This window comes from Triturus cristatus, chromosome 5_2, assembly GCF_964204655.1.
Source record: "Triturus cristatus chromosome 5_2, aTriCri1.1, whole genome shotgun sequence".
Lineage (NCBI taxonomy): Eukaryota > Metazoa > Chordata > Amphibia > Caudata > Salamandridae > Triturus > Triturus cristatus.
This window is the reverse complement of record NC_140588.1, coordinates 478,710,610-478,722,825: the sequence shown is the minus strand read 5'-3', so window position 1 is coordinate 478,722,825 and position 12,216 is coordinate 478,710,610. Positions and strand designations below refer to the sequence as shown.

At 42.8% G+C, this 12,216-nt stretch overlaps 1 protein-coding gene across 6 annotated transcripts in view; it reads right to left on the bottom strand.

Moving 5' to 3' along the window:
• The window catches only part of ELMO1 (engulfment and cell motility 1), a 1,282,006-nt gene that overhangs the window by 1,127,193 nt on the left and 142,597 nt on the right, over nt 1-12,216 (bottom strand). The window contains exon 1 of one of the 6 annotated variants that reach the window (XM_085607470.1): nt 11,811-12,113. The exons of 4 other annotated variants lie outside the window; for them this stretch is intronic. The gene's annotated coding sequence lies outside the window, so the exon portion shown is untranslated. Of the gene's footprint in view, nt 1-11,810; nt 12,114-12,216 lie in introns of those variants that run through there. One more of the 6 variants, XM_085607466.1, reaches the window with a different exon arrangement.

The window sequence follows — 12,216 nt, the reverse complement described above, 5'->3', positions numbered from 1 at the left end:
ACATAGGCCTCTGGTCAGAGTTCTTCTGCCCTGTCACCATGGAGATCTGCCTTGGTCTCGACCAAGTGATAAGGACCCTCTGCTGGAAATTCAACAGGAGCTATAAGTACCAGGTTTCGCTGGTTATTTCCTCCTATGTGCTGAGACGAATGCAACATAAATACCCTACAATGGCCCACATCAAGAAGGTAGAACTGCAACTCTCAGCATTCTGCAAGAACACCTAGGTGAACAATATACAAAGAGGCGCCCCCCCCCCCCCCCACACTCCCCCGCACACTCTGTTAAAGAAAAGGAGTGCCCTCACTGGGGTGAAAGCCTCCCAGAAAGAGGTTTTGAGAACATGACTCCTCAATAAAATGCTTTTCTGTGGAGTGAAAGGGATAAAAAGACCTATACAAAAGGATCAGTGCATGAGAAGGCATTGCACAGCCTTGCAAAACGATTACAGATAAGCGGTTCTAATGGCTACCCCAGGGAAAATGTGTGCTCAATAGACAGTTTAGTCCATATACAGCCCAAGCTGAGCATCCCATCATTAAAGGGAGGAAAAACTATTCCTACAGTCTAAAGATGTATTAATCCATTGTTGCTTCATTTTTACCCGGCACCCCGCACTGTGTACCTTTATCCGTTACCTGGAACAAGCACCCACTCCCAAAACATAAAAGCCGATCACAAACCACAGGTCCCAGAAACCCTGCCAGGGAGTAACTCCACAGACTAACTCCCGCAACCACGATATCATAATCTGTCCCGTCGAGCAGCAGAATTACACTGCCGGCTTTTTTTACACAAAGTTAAAAAGTCAGTTTCTCAAAGGATTTTAAAAAAATGTATGAGCTTCAAGCGAGTCTTGGCTACAAAGGCCCACGGCGCGTCGGCTCCTGCTTTGAATAGGACACAGAAGACGAACAATCGCTGCCAGTGGTTATTTTTGTCCGGCCCTGGATTCAATGACAACAAAAGTCCTTACAAACAATGGCCGCGCGGGTGACAAAGAGGGCGTTCTTTGCACAGTAGCAAGGCACACAGCTGCAGGGATGACAGTACTGCAGGGCATTTCAGGGCTGGACTCAATTGCGCCAAAGCAAGGCAAGCACACTGACAAGGGGCGTGTGAGAGACACATAAAGGAAAAGTACAACATTAAACAATATAATCTGTCAAGCGGATTGTGAAATTGCTCTGGAATATTTTACCGCCCAGGAGTGTCAGTTCATTTTTTGCAGCTGACCACTTCATGCGACGATTCTACTATAAACACCACTAGCGTATTAGAACTTTTACCAATTAATAGCAGCTAATATCACCTCACTCAAAGGAACTCGACTTCATAACAGTTGAAATATTAATTCACAACAATACATTTTGGGCAGTTTAAAAACAGTAAACTGCACAAAGAATTACCGTACCTCCCGATAATTGTTAAATCATTTAACGGGAAAAAATCGTAATAATAAAAATACTATCAGAAGCAATTCCGTCACAATCACCTAACACATTGGAAATCAATAATACCGTCTGGTTAACAAATTATTTAACTTCAAGAGCAGATTAATAAAGGTCTGCTTCAGGGCCATACAATCGGATTATTATTTCTAAACAGCCTCATATTTTTTACGAATTGTAAAGAATCTGAACCTTGGAAGGTTGAAAGGTTAGGCCTGGAGGTGGGCGAGCCCACACATTAACTGGATGAGCCGGGCCAGAGCCGAGCACAGGGTGTGGCTTTTGACTCTCATAGCTAAACTGTGCATAAGTCAAGCCTTGAAAATGGATCCATGTAAAAAGCAACAAACTTGACGTGGAATATGGTAAAGTCTCTTCAAAATTCTAAAAAGTGTATTTCTTTAACAAGTGGAAGCTTTGACACTAATAGTTACAATACAGTGCAGCACTATGTACTAAATGTTTTTAAGCATGAATTTAGAACTGTTCCTGCCCCACCCTGGCAACAATGCCATTAGTGAATTGAAAGGCAAGTCCGTTGTCATGTGCAACCCATAGTGGCCTAGATTGTTATAGATGGAACAACATTATAGTCAATTAAAATAAACACAATACCTTTCTGTTCAGCTCGTGTTCTGATGCTTTCACATGTGATAATGAAAAAAAAAAAGGAGGATGGGGAAATAAAAAATGTGCCTAAGATCACACAATTTGGTTAAGTGGGGAAGCTGGGATTAATTCCATGTTTTCTGGTTTCACTTCATATAAGTACAACACTAATTCTGTATTTTTACTTCTCTCCAGGGTCGGACTGGCTGTAGCGGGCACCGGGCATTTCCCCGGTGAGTCACCAGGGTGGGGGCCAGTTTTGGGCCCCTGGGCAGCCATTTTTGTTACAGGGCCGTTTTTGCAGCATAGCTGCAATATCGTCCCCGGTAACAAAATCGGCCGAAACCATCTCTGGCAAAAAACTCGGCCGCACCCTCAAACCCCCAAGGGGGCCGAGCACATTGCCATTGACGGTTTTGGTTCCCAGTCCGGCCCTGCTGCTCTCCTTTTTACCACAAATAGTAATGCTTTTCTTTTAACTCTATGCAGGAGGGTAGAGCGAGAGAGGAAGGCAGAAGCCACATTAAAGTACGGATTTGTGTGGACTCGAGGTTCCAGGAGGACCTCAAACTGAGCTCAAACCAGACATATGACTCGAGCCTGGTTTGAGCTTCCAGTGGCTCGCCCACCTCTAGATGGTCCGGCCGAGATTCAAACCTGTGACCGCCAGATCTGCAGCAGGTCATCTAAATAGAAATCCATGTGGCAATAGAGTTTAGATTAAGACGGGGGTTGTGGTCTGCCTGAAAAGATGAGCAGCAGTTTGAATTTGGTTCGACGAAATTAAAGGACACTCCCCCATCATCTAGGAATCAGTGACAGAACTTCTTGGTTTCTATGACCTGGCTATGTTGCTGCTTATACGGATTTGTAGGTAGAGATGCATGTCAAAGTGGGAGTGGTTAAGGAGGTCAGAGAGTTGGTGATCTTCAGGACTCCACATGAAACAAGGGGCCAGTTGCAGTTGAGTTCTGCCACAGAAGGATGAAAACAAGGGTACGAAGCAGCATAAGCCACACCCACAACCTTGGAAGCGTTGACGCAAGATATCATGGTCTCCAGTGTTAAAAGCTGCATGTGAAGTTTAGCAGTACTGCTACTACTGTTTGACCTTAATCAAAAGTTACCTCCGTGATTATTTAAAATTACAGTGGTTTCAGTGCCATGTTCTAGACAGAAAATGGGTTGTAGTGGGTTAACAAGATAGTGACTAAACTGGTGAGACACAGAACCATTTTGTTTAAGAGCACCCCTCGCTAAACCTCAAAGACAACACTCAGAACAACTAAATTACCGACTCAATCTCACTAATTATTCCAGACCATCCATCACAACAGTCCCTGCACTACACAGCTCTCAAGAGGACATAAAATACTCCTTAGCCATAGTCCAACAAACTAAAGATAATGCCTACCCCTTCACCACCTATCCAAAACTGTCCAAAAGAAATGCACCCAGGAGGCAATCAAGGACTCATTAAACAAATCTCTCAAACCATGCACTTTACAAACTTGTTTATTATTATTAAAACCATCAAAAAGCAACAGACAAGTGATTGCTCAGCTAGGAGGAGGTCCCTCAGTTACAAAATAACAACAAAGACACCCTCTCAACAAAAAGAACATGGTCCTCAAATTCACCAGTGCCACAAATTGTCCATGAAGCTACTTTCATAATCCCTTAACCGCATACGCTTAGACCAAGCAGCAAATACATTCTAGTAACTAATGAAATGCCTACCATGTTTATTGAAGAAAAGCTCAAAGTAAATAACAGAAAATAAGACTCCTGACTACATGGTCCCTCAAATCAGCCCGCAAAAATAGCCCAGTTCATCTTGTGTAGCCACGCATCAGCTTATCATTCACCATCCCACACAATCCTTCGAGCATGCAGATGCCATGTCTCCTTGCCCCGTTCTTAAAGAGTCCTCTTGGGAACAATTTGAACCAATATTAAACAAGAAGTTATTGCGCTACTGCTTAGGAAAGCTGGACTGAACTTGAATAGGGACAAAAATTATAGACCCTTCACCAGCTTCAAAAATACACCCAAGATGGTAACGTGGAAAACCAAACTTAATGGTTTTAATGTTTCAAACTTTGAGTATTTAGTCAAATAATACATGTAATGGATTTGATATTTAAGGTCCTCCACAATCAAACAATGCAATAATGCACATGATATTCAGACACCTCACAAAAGTCATAACATGTAAAATATGCGAGGTTATCACAGCTGACAACCATAAAAGTTGTGTTCATAAAATGTGTTGTGCTTTTTAAGATCATAATTGAACTAAACAAATAATTTGTGTATGTGTCCACTTGGAAGTAAATATGAGCAGCTTATAGGCAGTGCAGTAGCAAAGTAATATTATATATATTAATTGTATGTAATTTGATTGATAATAAATAACACCTCGCACGCATTTTTTTACATTGCAGTTAAACGTGATATTCGGTATTTACAAAGTTGTTAGTACATTCACCTCGTGTACCATAGCGTACTTTACAGGCTAATTTCTCATATAACCTTGCCAGAAAGCAAATAATAGGCCTAGGCGCCCCCATAGCGAGCAGAGTTGTCCAGAGTATGGTGTTGTCAACTAGATCAAAAGTGCTGCTCAAATCTGCAAAGCAGGGATACAGTCTACCACCTTTGGCACATGTATATTTACCTATTAGTAGGTCCAGATTCACGCATTGCTCTATAGCCCCCACGCCTTTCCTAAACCCAAACTGTACAGGCGAAAGTATTGAGCATTCATAAGCCCATTTTTCTAATCTCTTAAGTAGGACTTTGCTCATTACTTTCGCTGAGGAGTCTAAAAGTGCAATTGGGCGGTAATTCCTTGGCTCTGATTTGTTACCCTTCTTAAAAATTGGGACACTAGTAGACGTTCCCCATGAAGGCGGAATCACTGTAGTCGCAGCCATATTAAAAATTCTGGTTAAAATTGGGCCCCATAAGTCAACAGCGATCTTAAAAACATCTACTGGGACCCCGTCTGGACCTGGTGCTTTGCCCACTTTACTTTCCTTCAGGGCCCATAAAACTTCCTCAGTCGTAATGTCCAGGGGCAAGGGGACCAAGTCAACTGTTCCTTACTTATAATAGTCTCCATTTGTGCAATCGGTGGGCTAAAAATTTCCATAAAAAGAACAACCCAGGCATCACAAGTAACACGTTATAACAGTTCAGTGAAAGAGTCATCCTTTAAAAAGGGAGAAAGAACAGTGTCCCAAAATAATTTATTATCAGCTGTATCAGCAGCCCATGACAGTTTAGACCGGGATTTGTCTCGAAGTTCTTTTTTACTGGCGCTAAGCACCTCTTTAAAATTAAATTTATGGGATTTAATCAATAGATTATCTCTGGGTGGTCTACAGAGGGCCAGTTTCAGGTCTTAAGAGGCTGTGGTACATGCGTGGTCAAACCATCCTCTACGTTCACCATGACCTATGTTATATGGGCGGGTCAAAAGTTCATCTACTATGTGAATAATACCAGAAAAACTAGAAAGTAACTGATTGGGAGTGACTTCATCATCCAAGCAATTAATAAGGTCTTATAACTCTTAGAACAAATATCATGCAAAATTTGGGTTGGGTCCACTCCAGCCCACTTGAGGCGGGCCCCATTTTGGTCTTTTTGGAGCAATCTCAGTAATACGACTTGAAGGGGCATCACTGGCCTTGCCCCAGAAGAAAACTGTCAATAAATACAATTATGGTCACTCAGGTCCCACCTAGCAACCCTGGATATGGAGCACCACTTGCATGCATTAGCTGATATTAGAATATGATCAATAGCGGATGTGGTATTCCTCCCTGCAAAGGTTGGTATAGGGTCTCCGTTGGTGTCACAAGCACATATTAATAAATGTAGATCAAGCTTGGTATTCAGAGAGTTCAATAGGCCCCCCGTAATCATTATGATGGAAATGGAAATAACCAGCCCCATCAGTGATCCCACACACCCATGTAGCAGAAAGTGGGCATGGTTGAATACTAAAGTCTCCTGCCCAAATTAATGTGAAACTATTAGTAATGGACTGGAGTAATTTGAGGTTCAAATTTACCAGATAGTACTGTCTTCACTTGTTTTGGTTTTTACCCAAAAGTATCAACTATGATACTGGTGGAGTTCCTTTTTAATGTATTGGACTATTGGGTAACATATTCCTCTAACTAGCTACGATCATTGGATTTCATCGATTTCATTTACGCCATCAACAGGCCGCTGACTTTTTTCATGATTCATCCTTTGGACTGGTGAAAAATTTGATAAAGTGTCTTATTTTTCTTGTATTATTTGAATTTTTTAATTTAATTAGATATACAAGCTGTTAGCGGTAAACACAAGGTCTTAAATGTTCCCTCAGTATCTGATAACGCCCGGACAACAATTGATTCTTATTTAGTACGGAAAGTTAATATGATCTCCCAAGAAATTGACATAGTTAAATGATGTCTCTCGACAGGAGGTGGAATCGGGGCTGGGACTTCTGAACTCCCTATAGACAAAACAATTACACCAGTAGTATCAGAGATTCAGAAAAGAGAAAATCAGGGCCCTAGTGTTGCTGGCGATTTGGCCATCCAATTAAAAAATGAGCTGACATTAACCCCTAGTTTGGATAATCTTATAACTGCTGAACGCCCCCCCACCCCCACTCCTAAGAGGAAAAGAAAATGTAGGATACCCTTCTTGAGAACAGGGGGGGAACACATACTCCCTTGACTATAATTACATCATGTGTAGAGGCTGTGACATGACCAAGAGCCTTGGGGGACCCACAGTGAGCATCATTATTGGAAGGTATAACTTCTAGAATGGAGGCCTTGCTAGTACCAATTCAGGAGAAGCTAGAGTTTTTTATTGGCGAAGTGAAGCAGATTAGAACACATCATTTTACTCCTTCTATAGGGAAACCAAAAGGGGCGACTGATACGTTATTAGCACCATCCATAATATCCAATTTGTCGAGGGCTAATATATTGGCGTATAGAGTGAACATCGAGAAACCACAGGATGCTGGTATTGTGAATGAGTCAAACACTAGGGACTGTGAGCGATTATCTGCTTCTACATCCTAAGGACAGCAATCTAATGCAAATAACATGCATTTGCCATTCAGTGATATTTCACATTCAGGGTTACATCTGAGATTATAAGCCAGAAAAGGCAAGCAATGCCAATAGAGCAGACATTCAGGTCACTATCAATTTACTGCCGGATTGCTGCCCATATGTGGCTTTATAGTCAACACCCCTCCCCCCCCCCCCCCCCCCCATGCGCCCGGGTCAAATAGAATCTCATGACTCAAAGAATAGAGTAGTACGTTGGCTTAATAGGAATTTTCAATACCTAGCAGGTAATGTCCATCAAATCTTGCATACAAGAAGTGTGAGTTGGATAGGCCCTCTGAGAAAACACTGCAAAGGGGATTATATTATAATCAATTTCAGGGATCCTAGATGGGCAAATGGAGTTTTAATAGGGGTTTTATCTCATTTCGGGCCGGAACAGAATAGATAACTGCAGCCCTAGAGTTTTTTCTACAGGCATTTTCAGTTTCCTGAACCCCAGATGAGTAGAACAAGATCAACATTCAATATTTATGTCCCAGAATATCCCCAATATCAACCATTGGCGGTTCCTAATAGATATCAAATACTGAGTGACCTCCAGGATATTGATTGACATGAGCTAGGGTCCTGCACGTTGAATGAGCTCTCGCTCTATGAAGGGAGGAAAGAGGATATAAACTCTGCCACTAAGGGCAATCACAGTACTGTTGGAACTGTTGATATTGTAACTGCTGCTCCACTACCTCTTTGGAATAATATTGTGGACTTTATACCTCAAATAGTTGTTTCACTTAATTCGATACCTCCTAGTAGCATTGGTTCAGGGCTGGAGGGTGGTTATAAAATCACGACCTGGAATGTAGGAGGGATAGCAAAAAAACAGGGTACATTAAAGTGGTCGGGGTTTATAAATGACCTGCATATAATATGTATTCAGGAAACTTGGTGTATTGCGCCTATTTATTTCGAGGGTTTTTAAACCCATTGGCTCGAGGCTGCATCGTCGACTGCAGGTAGGGCCAAAGGGGGACTTATGGTCCTCATATCAAATAGACTCTTGTTAAGTTTAAAGAAAAAAACAACTATAGGCCCTCATTCATTAATCCTATGGTTAACATTTAGGGGAGGTCGGGACTTGGTTCTGGTTAATTTCTATAATAACGTTTTTAACACCCGGGGTAAGATGGTCTCTGCCCCTAAATGGGGGGAGAAAAATAACAGAAATCACAAATTGTGCTTAGCAATTGTAGATACCGATTTATAACCCAAATATATTAACAACTGCTTAAAACAAGGTGGATTGAAAGAAAATTGGTACTAGTATCTTTTCAGGATCTATGTGCTTGGAAGGTTCGGTGGTAATTGATGCAGCTTTTTGGAGGTTCAATCTGAGTGACGTCAAATCCTGTTTGAATGCAAAACATTATAGTGGCAATATGGGCCTTCCAACGTCAACAAAGCTAGAAGAATAAATAGGAAGGTCAACCACTTTGTGACTATTTCATCTCTAGTGGACTAAAGACCACCCTTCTAATTGGGGACAAAATACTTTGGATACACTATCTTGGGGACATACTGCATTGAAGCATCATATTGCACTAGGTGGTGAATGAGAACTGTTTTTATAATTGTATGGGGTCACCAAGGCACTGCTCTCATTAGAATACTGGGCAGTGGTAGTGTACCAATCCTTCAGAAAGAATTGCGTGAAGGTGTTGCCAGTGAGTTCAACGCCATTCACCACACCCTCCAACATGCGTTGTATGATGTACAGAGAACTTGTGATTACTGAACACATGGTTTCAGGTGCTCTTTCCTTCAAACCACTATGGACCTCAGTGCCTACATCTTTAAAAGATCTGCTTTGTCAGTAGTATCCAGACCAACATTCGACTAAACCTAGAGACACACTAAACACACTGTATTGTGCCCATTGTCTGTGTTCACATGTTTCCAGTTCCAGGTGTCTGGTCTACATTATCTTAATGTAGATAACACCTACTCACTGTCCTCCCATCTGCCTAAGCATGTTCCAATCTTCACACTAGCCTTGCTTCACTGGTTGAGGTCCTCAACCTCAAAATGTCAAAACAATTTAAGAGCATTTATGGGTAAGAAGAACCAAAATGCTGAAACAGCGGAGTAGAAGTAGCACAAAGACATTGTATATTTTTTGAATAGCAAAGCATGTTGTCATGTTTACACATAGAAAGAGGAGAAGCAAAACGGTGATTGGGTGTAAAATATTTTGGCGCCACTGTACTGAGTAGCTATGAGAATCAAGTACAGGAAGTGACATAAGTGACTGCAGTAGTATGCCATACGTGAAACTCCCATCCATCATACACAAAGTCAATGGAAGCACCAGGACAGGTCACAAGTGAGACTTGCACCCAATGAGTGATACACATCAACTTTGTCAAAGCATGTTGAAAAACACTTCGGCCGCCTTTGACAGAAAATGAATGCTCCCAACAGCTTCGACAAAGTGCTGGTTTTAAGGGGCGGGGAGTGATCTCTATGTGCCCATGAAGTGGGGTCAGGGGCGTCTGGATCAAAGCACATTACCTTGAAGTGAGCGTATTGATTTCATTGTTTCACTTTAAAAATTGTGTTTGTGCCACCATTCGCATCCAAATCCCGGTCATCTCTACAAACTTTAATCTAACCACAGGTTATTTCCCAAAGTTTTTAGACTATTTTCCCTATGAAGCATGCAGCCCTCAGCATGTGATGCCTAAAAAAAAAAAAACTCAGGCCAATATGTTGGGTCTGTGACACATGTACTCTAAGACGCTCAGTGGAGATGCATGGAATGTATTGTCCAAAATAAAGTTCATACAATTCAACTGTCAATTTAAAGAAAGGGAGAGATGGTCGTTATTGTAGCGTGTTTCTCAAATGCACATACACAAAGTGTGAAAAGAAATAATGGTGATGTTTAAAGCCTGAGGTACAAAACCACTCAACCCTCCTTGAGAATTATTTCCTGTTCAGATTTGTAAACAAAGAATAGTTCCGCGAAGCAGGCACTCCCTCTCTACCCCCCTTGGCAGATAGACAAGACATCAGCCCCCGCGCCCTGCCAAAACTGATCAGCTGCAAGGAACCCAAAACTAAATGAACACAATTCAGAAAGGACCCACTTCTCACATGCTAATACTGGAGCTGCCAACCTTTGACCCGGCTGCGGTTCTGACTGTGGCTCTCCCACGTGCAGCAGGTGTGGCTCTCCTCTGCATGTCACCCTGGCTCCTTTCCACCTATGGGTGTAGATGATCGGGAGTGTGGCCTGGGAGCTTCCAGCCAAGCCAAAAACGGCCTATCTCACCAAAACAACTAAAACAGGCAAACAAACGTACACAGGAATTACACAGTTTGAGGACGTCCTTTCAGTAAATGCTCACCAGAGGATCAGCGAATGGTTGGACAGATGTCCCTCAACATAGAGTCCAAGTATATTTTCCAGCATCTTTCACTCCCCTTTCATATTTCCCCATCTTTAGTCTCTCAGCTGTCTACGACCTTGTTCCATTACCCGACCCCTCAAATGGCACAACACAACGTTCCTGCCTATCTTTATTTCCAATAACTATTTTTTCTTCATTGGAATTTGAGCAAGTGACATAAGGAAGGAGCAGATGCGGCCTAACGGCCAGAGCTGCACTTTATAACTAGGGAACCAGGTTCTAGTCCCGGCGTCTGCTCAACATCCTGTGACTTAGGGCACATCACGTGATCGCTCGGTGACTAAAATACGAATCTGACCTTGGAGATTTGATCTGGTGCTCGTGTAAACCACTCGAATGTCATTGGGCCAATTTCACGCTATATAAAACTCACGTGAAGAAAAAAATAAGGAAAAAAATTAATTTTACGAACTATGGCAAAGAGAAAAGTAAAACAGATGAATCTGCATTTTGTGGCCAACTAATGTTGAATAATGTTATGTGAACGAAATAAATACCGGCGTGTGGCCTTTATCAAGGGTTGCAGAACTTTATAAAACTTCTTATATCACAACTTTACAAGGGAAATAGTGGCGGACTGTTAAACCATAATGGCAACTGTGCAACTCAAAGGAAATGTGCCTTTGAAAGAACATGCCCTTCTTGGCTGTCAGTGTGAAGAGGCTCTTTGTACAAAGCCGAAAAATAAAAAATAGTCAGGACTTGTATAGTAAACTCCAAGGACCCACTTTGTGTCTGCAGCTGGGTGGTTATCTCCACTTCGCGCTTCCCTTTCATTGAGCTTCACACAAAAGCTTAATGTCCTGTTCCCCTTCTTCGCGAGACCACAACAACAATTAACCGGCTTCCCTGCCACGAGGCACATTTAAAAGTCTAATTCAGAGACGTGGGGGACCCAAATATCACACGCACACCACCCGCCCCGTGTCCTCTCGGTCTCCGGTGTACCCTCGTCGCCAACTGAAAGTTCAAAACTTTAATTATGACGGAAAGCGCCTGAGACTAGAAAGAGGATGCTACAGAAGGCAGGTCACGGCAGTATTCAGGAAATCCTGCCATTCAGCAAGCGAGCCCAGAGGCTGCAACTAGTTCACGCGCCGTGAAACGGGCGCACTTGCCATCCCCTGCTTCAAGTGCACTCCTTTGAAAAAGGAAAAGGGGTCGAAGGAAAAGCTGGCACTCACATTCAGTCGAACATGGGGGTCTTCCTTAAAGCGGTCCTTGGAGAGGGGCGGCTGACAGTAGCGAAGACTGCGGGGGCTGCACCCTCTTTCTGTGCAGCATTCTCGGAAGAGGAAATGAGCTTGCATCAGTGCTCTTCTCGAAAGGAAGCCGTGGACTAGGCAGAAAGTGGCACCGGCTTAAGATGCCCGCGCGGCACTGTCACACGTCAAACCGTCAGCCAATCGGAAAGCGCAGGGAAGGCAGACAATCCGCACATCCTTCGGGATATATCCGCCCGGCTGATTCGCCCCAGGTCATGCCCACCTTGACTGAAGCTATACAGGACGGTCACGATTGGATCGCAATCGTTTATGGGGGCGCTGCCACTTTAAAAAGTATTGCACCAATCATGAGATTTGCCAGAAA